Raw genomic sequence first — 7,028 nt, forward strand, 5'->3', positions numbered from 1 at the left:
ACATCCACACGCAACGCTGTGAATTTGACAGCGTTGCGTGTGGATTAGAATAAGGTTCCTGTCTCGGATATACAACACTGACAAGTCACTACACAGGTCCTAATGCTTAACTCTCTCTCACTATAACTATATACAGTAATGGGATGACAAAGCATTATCATCTCCCCCACTATATGGTACAGTATCTTGTGACACCACTAAACTATTACACTAAGTGAAGAAAGAAAATGTTCTTTTTTGAAAGCTTCATTCAACAATAACAAAATGCATGTTAAAAAAGACATTGTAAAAATATGATCCAAAGGTTTTATTTCATTTAATCCAACTACTACATTTTTACATCTATTGATTAAAATAAATTGTCCTTGTTCTTGTAAAATGTTTACAATAGATAAAGTATTGCCCAAGTACACAGGATTTAAAACTTGATTAATAAACTGCAACAATAAACTGTATTTTGTATACATTATGTCTCCAAGTCCAACTCGATAATCATTTCTAGTGACAATAGCCAAGATGATCTTTAAAAAAACTGGACTCCCAGGAAACCTATCCATACAGTACCTTTTATTCTATTATTAATTTAATAGAGTCATTTTATTGAATAAAAAGGCAAATTTAGTAGTAGTAGTAGAAGTGGTAGTAGTAGTAGAAGTGGTAGTAGTAGTTAAGTACCATTAATATAGTCCTCCTGTTAACAGATCTGCCTTATAGTCCAGTCAGAAATGATATTATTATTATTATTATTATTATTATTATTATTATTATTATTTTATTTATAAGGCGCCACAAGTGTTTCGCAGCGCCGTACAAAGGAACAATACAGGGAGACAAAACTACAAAACTTGGCATAACATTGAATAAATAACAAAAATACAGTACAAATAAAGAGCACCACAGTTCAATACACATTACAGCTTAAATGTAAGTAGTGAGGACTCAATCAACATACAACTATCACCACCTTTCATGGGTTAAACAACTAACAAAACAAGGTCGTCTCACAGTTTCCTACCTGTAAATGAATATTTTTCTTTTCTTAACTAATGGTGGATAAAAGAAAGCTACAGCTTTACACTGTGTAACTTACCATGAACGGAAACAGGGAGAAGCTTGCGTGATTCAAATCAGTCCAATGTGTCAGAGCAGTGGGGGAGATATGAGAGAAATGTGTTTGGGTTTGGCTAGTCCTCATGCATACAGCCTTTGGCAGACAGGTGTGTTAACCTGTTGTAACATGCAAATAACTTGTTATATGACACCGCCTCAAATGCAGTACATAACCTGTTTAAACTTAAAGCCCTTCCCTTTTTCAGAGAGGTGTAATACAAAGGCCAGGCAATCCTGAAGATTTCACTAAGCACAGCACACTCTCTGATGTAATAATGGGGGCAGGATTTGTTATAATGACAGTTTCAGCCTGTACTTTATTCCAACACTAACCTATGACTAGTTTGTTAGTCAAAGGACTCGGAAATGGTGTCTCATATTCTTTTCACCTATTCATATGTACCTGTACAATTGCACAGAAATGTGATGATTGCACTTTTACAGGTACATTTATATTGTAACATGGTTTTCCAAATGTACTTTAATTGTGATGTTTGTCAGTGCTTATTATATATAGCGGGTGTTGGTGATCTATCCTCTAGCCCCCTTCCCGTAACTCTCATCATTGCTGTATATCAGTGCAGTGGCGGCACATCACTTAGGGGCCCATTTACCATTTAATATTTGCGGCTAAATATTTAGCCACAACTATTAATTATCCCCCTGATGTATCACGGAGGGACTACAGCAGGAATCCCTTATCCCTGCTGTGATCCCTCCTGCCCTGGCACCAGCTGCATCACCCATAGGTTTCTTTGGGGGATGCGATGCAGTGTATCAATATCGGGCATCATTGCATCAGGTAACTGGGCTATGGCCATTCTGATACAGACTGCAATGCTGATGGGGCAATGCAGTCAGCGGGGCCAGGGGGAGTCAGGACTAACCGCACATGCACAGATTGCTTGGCACCCAGCTGAGTGCATCACAAGGACTGGCTGTTTTCGGAGCTTCTGTCCCTTCATGTACAGGGAGGTAAATCTCGACGATGGGATCACAAATTGCAATGTCATCCTGGGCGGTAATAATCCACCCAGATTGCATTGTATATGTGGTCCTTCTTAAATGGGCCCCTTAAAGAGAGAGATGAGTGATAAGTGATAGTATAGCTGCTATCGCTCATTTTGGTCCTTCTGAGCAATATTGTTTATATTGTCACTATGGCCCTTATTCTGATCGGTGCGGATATTCCCGAATTCTTACGGTGCGGTCCGCACGCCACGCTGTGCTGCCGCGTGCGGCCATCGTCCGTAGAAACGCCCACGTGTCCTCCGCATTCGGACGGACTCACTCTTTAAGAACAGAGCGTGTTTACGGACGACATACAAACCATGCGTGTGCGGGGGAAACACTCCGATTCTGCACGGTATTACAGAGTATGCACGGGAATCCCGCATCCAAACGGATGGCAAGCGGTGCTTCCGCACGGAAGCGGTGTATTTACGCAAAACTACTCACTATTATGTCTATTCTGCAATACATCACATGACCCACTTATTCAATTACCTATCCTCATAAAAAAATGTTTATTTGGAATTGGAATCAATTAGATGCCAATATATCCTTACAAGCATGCCTAACACATGCATTGCACACATTAACCCTTCCAGCAATTGAAGTGCAATGGTTTGTATTTGACCCTGTGTAAAATATTATAAACAATCTACACATATACTGTTTAATGTGCAAAGAAAACCAACAACTTTGAACTTGCATAAAAGATTTATTGTGTTGAAAATTAAACATTTAAATAGAAAAGAAGAAAAAAAAAAAATTATAGCAGCAAATCACGGAGGTCCTGAAGATCGGCAATTAGGAGCCGCAAATGGTGGCCCATCCGCAGGAGGGCCCCACGAACCCCCTCATCTGCTGGTGTTGTGGCATCTGTGGGCATGTCAAAGGGGCAAAAATTAGTCATGATATTCATGCATACATTTCACATACTGCTACATAAATCGCAGAAATGCTAGGTGACATGTGTATATATATATATATATATATATATATATATATATATATATATATATATATATATAGGGTAACCTCCATCAGGAGGAGAGAAATCCGCACACCAGTTGAAAGAAATTTTTTTTTTGTATTTTTCAAATGCATGTAAAAAGATTAAAAGTAGCACATGGCAACATATTGTAAATGCAGCAACATTTGGATACAGGTACACTCATCTGTTAAGAGTCCAATTCCATCTTAGTATGACCCCAGATCTGTGCAATGTGCTGCAGCCCAGTGAGCCCGACAGTACCGTTTCGGTGGGGCATCCACCTTTGTCAAGAGCTGAGACAAAGGTGGATGCCCCACCGAAACGGTACTGTCGGGCTCACTGGGCTGCAGCACATTGCACAGATCTGGGGTCATACTAAGATGGAATTGGACTCTTAACAGATGAGTGTACCTGTATCCAAATGTTGCTGCATTTACAATATGTTGCCATGTGCTACTTTTAATCTTTTTACATGCATTTGAAAAATACAAAAAAAATTTTTCTTTCAACTGGTGTGCGGATTTCTCTCCTCCTGATGGAGGTTACCCTATGAAATTATTTATGTGATCGGCACCCGCAAATACAGTTCTAATAGTGTGCGGTTTTTCTCTTTTTTCTATATATATATATATATATATATATATATATATGTAGAGAGATACAGACACACATAGATAAATAGATATGACACATACATATATACATACATACATGCAAACTTATTTACTAAATACTGTGTTTTTGTCCCTCTACCCTTTACTCTGCAGAAGACATAACAGTCATAGTGTTTCTTCTCATTCACAACCCACCCATGACTAACCAATGACAAGCATGTCATGGCCTCCGTCAATAAGAACTTGTCACAATCTCCTCAGTATAAGTTCAGTGATGGTTCGTGGCATGGGAGTTATGCAAATGTCAGGAATGCACAGTACACATCCTCAAAATCATAATTCAGTCTAAACCAACCTACAATTCTGTGAGGGGAAAAAAACAATCTGAACTACAGGGGGTGTTTAGGTAGAGGAGGCTCCAGGGACACTGTCAACTTGTGACTCCATTCCAAGGTAGGCCGGCCCATACTCCATTTATAGCATACATCATATAGTTTATACATAACATTCACCTAAAACATATATTCCGCTATATGATGGGACAGAATCTACGCTTGCAGCAGGTGAATTTAATCCACAAATGATACACTCATCCCTTTACTCCAGGATCCTGTTTAACTACAACGGTTATGTGGCAGTCAAAATGGAGCTCCAAGCCATCCCACAAACCGGTGTAATTAAGCGGTGTCCTGGATGAAAGGGATGCCTTGGACACCCCATCTAACCCGTACCTGTATCTGTAGCTACCCACTTTGGGTTCTGTATTAATAGTATTGTAACAAAATTTATCATCACCAGTGCTACATAACAAATACCAGTACAACTAATTCATGAATGATGCATTATGTATACATACCGATCTGTTGGGCCTCCACCGCCTCACACGCCTCCTCCCCCTCTGATTCGGGCGACTCCGTGACAACCGTGGGCTCCTCAGCCACCTCCTCCGCCAACACCACCTCCTCCACCTCCTCCTCCGCCACCACCACCTCCTCCTCCACCTCCTTCTCCGCCACCACCACCACCTCCTCCACCTCCTCCTCCGCCACCAACACCTCCTCCACCACCACCTCCTCAGGCACCTCCTCCTCCTCCACCATCTCCTCCACCACTTGCTCCTCCTCCTCCACCATCTCCTCCACCACTTGCTCCTCCTCCTCCACCTCCTCCACCACTTGCTCCTCCTCCTCCACCTCCTCCACCACTTGCTCCTCCTCCTCCACTTGCTCCTCCTCCTCCTCGACCATCGCCGGCACCTCCTCATCAGGCTGTTGCACCTCCTCCTCGGCCTGGCCTGCCTCGGCCTGTTCCCGTGCCTGTCGTGCTCGGGCTCGTGCTGTGTGGTAGAAAACAAACATCATTGTCAATGTAGGGTCATTGGGGCACATGTATTAATCCATAACAAGAGATACATGGAAGGGTGATAATGATCAAAAACGATGCTTGAAAGTTGCTCCTTACTGTTAATGGACTCCAAAATGTGACATTTAAGTTATTATGTGATTGTTAGTAATTTGTTCAATCATTACAACCCTTGCATTTATCAATGTTTAACACATATTAGATCTGGCACATTGTATGCATCAGAATCAAGAATGCTATGTAATTACATATAAAAGCCACATGACTGCATGTTAACCAGGAAGAAGCACACATAACAGTCTATGGACTTGTAAACCCATGGACACCCACTTATCATGAGACAATTTTTATTGTTTATATATGCTATGATGTAAGTGCGAAATTTCATAGCGAAAATACTCACAAACAGCTATCTCCCTCCTGATCTCTTGGAGAAGCTGGGGCTGGCGCCTGCGGAGGTCTGACCAGCGCCTCTCTAACTGGCCGATGCTCCTCCGCACCCGGGTGCGGGCGTTAATCCGGCGCCCTGCCGCAGCATAGGCCCGCCGCTTCTGCCCATTTGTTATAAAGGGCCCTGCACGGCCCAGCCTTGTCTCCATGACGGAGACCAGAGCCCTCAGTTCCGCAGGTGATAACGCCTCTGCTTTGCGTGTCTCCGCCATGTTAACAATGGCATCAATCAACCAATCATGTGCTTTCATTGGTTTATCACAGTTATTTGTGTTAATAACTTTATTGTTCATCTTTACATGAACAGCGTCTCTGCGCCAACACAAATGGCGAAAAATTCACATGCCTTCAAAACGGTAGTGCTGATGTATGGCAATGAACAAATCTGATATATATATAACACAGTGTGTATGCACTTTGCAAATCGAATAACGCATCGCACCGCCAAGCAACGCGTGCTATAGCTTAGCAACGCCTAGCTGTACTTCGCATTACTTACTCTATGCATCTATGTGTAAGCGTACATTTATGTTTAAAAGACACATACACATACTTGCAGGTATCCTGAGTCCACCATTATACACCAGCGCTGCCTGGCTGCCTGGCTGCCTGGCTGCCTGCCTGCCTGCCTGCCTGCTCCTTGAAATTTCTAAACATGTTAATAAATTCAAATATCATATATATATATATATATATATCTGCAAACAAATCATACATCAACACCGAAAAAAGTCACCACCACATTACAGAATAAATCAATGTACTCACCAGACATCAGTGATAGTATCAACTACAAGAATGAAGATATAACAAACACATAAGATCCCTTGCACAAGGTATAATAATGACCACCTATATTGTACTTCCACCAAAACTAAGCACATATGATAAATATCTCCTATTTCTTGGCCATTAGGAGGGCAGGCTGGCTAATTGTCGTTTTGTAAGACTGACAACTAACACACTGTACTTATTTGAAGGGGTGATTTTTACAACAATTGGTGTGTTCTGGTCAACTATATAAAATGTACCTGAAGAATCTTTGCGCCACAGAGTCCCGCAGCTGGTATCCCCTCCGGCATTCAGGGGCGCGGGATGGGCGCATGGGCGGATCTTGCGGCTCAGATGGAACCTCCCACTCATCAAAGGGTATCTCACGCCGCACAGCAATGTTATGGAAAAATACACACAGGCCCACGATCCTCGACACCATTTCAGGCGCATACTGTAAGTCACCACCAGTGCGGTGGAGCACTCTAAATCGACCCTTTAAAAGGCCAATTGAGCGCTCCACCACTTGCCTGGTGGCAACATGCGCCCGATTGAATGCCTCCTGTGGGCCCGGTGGTGGGGAGCTGTACGGCGTAAGTAGCCAGGGCGTACATGGGTAACCGGAGTCACCCAGAACCCACGCATCACGGCCTTCCAGCTCTTGTAGTCTTTGCCAAATCCCGGTTTGTCGGATGACATGAGAGTCATGGGCACTTCCGGGA

General features: G+C 42.7%; 1 protein-coding gene across 1 annotated transcript in view; it reads right to left on the reverse strand.

The window, feature by feature from the left end:
- SACK1B (scaffolding CK1 anchoring protein B) overlaps positions 1–1,164 on the reverse strand; it is a 95,932-nt gene extending 94,768 nt beyond the window's left edge. Inside the window, exon 1 of the mRNA XM_083174714.1 lies at positions 1,091–1,164. The gene's annotated coding sequence lies outside the window, so the exon portion shown is untranslated. The remainder of the gene's footprint in view (positions 1–1,090) is intronic.
- Positions 1,165–7,028: the final 5,864 nt, after the last annotated feature.

Source organism: Crinia signifera, chromosome 3 (assembly GCF_055691185.1).
Source record: "Crinia signifera chromosome 3, ASM5569118v1, whole genome shotgun sequence".
NCBI classification, from domain to species: Eukaryota; Metazoa; Chordata; class Amphibia; order Anura; family Myobatrachidae; genus Crinia; species Crinia signifera.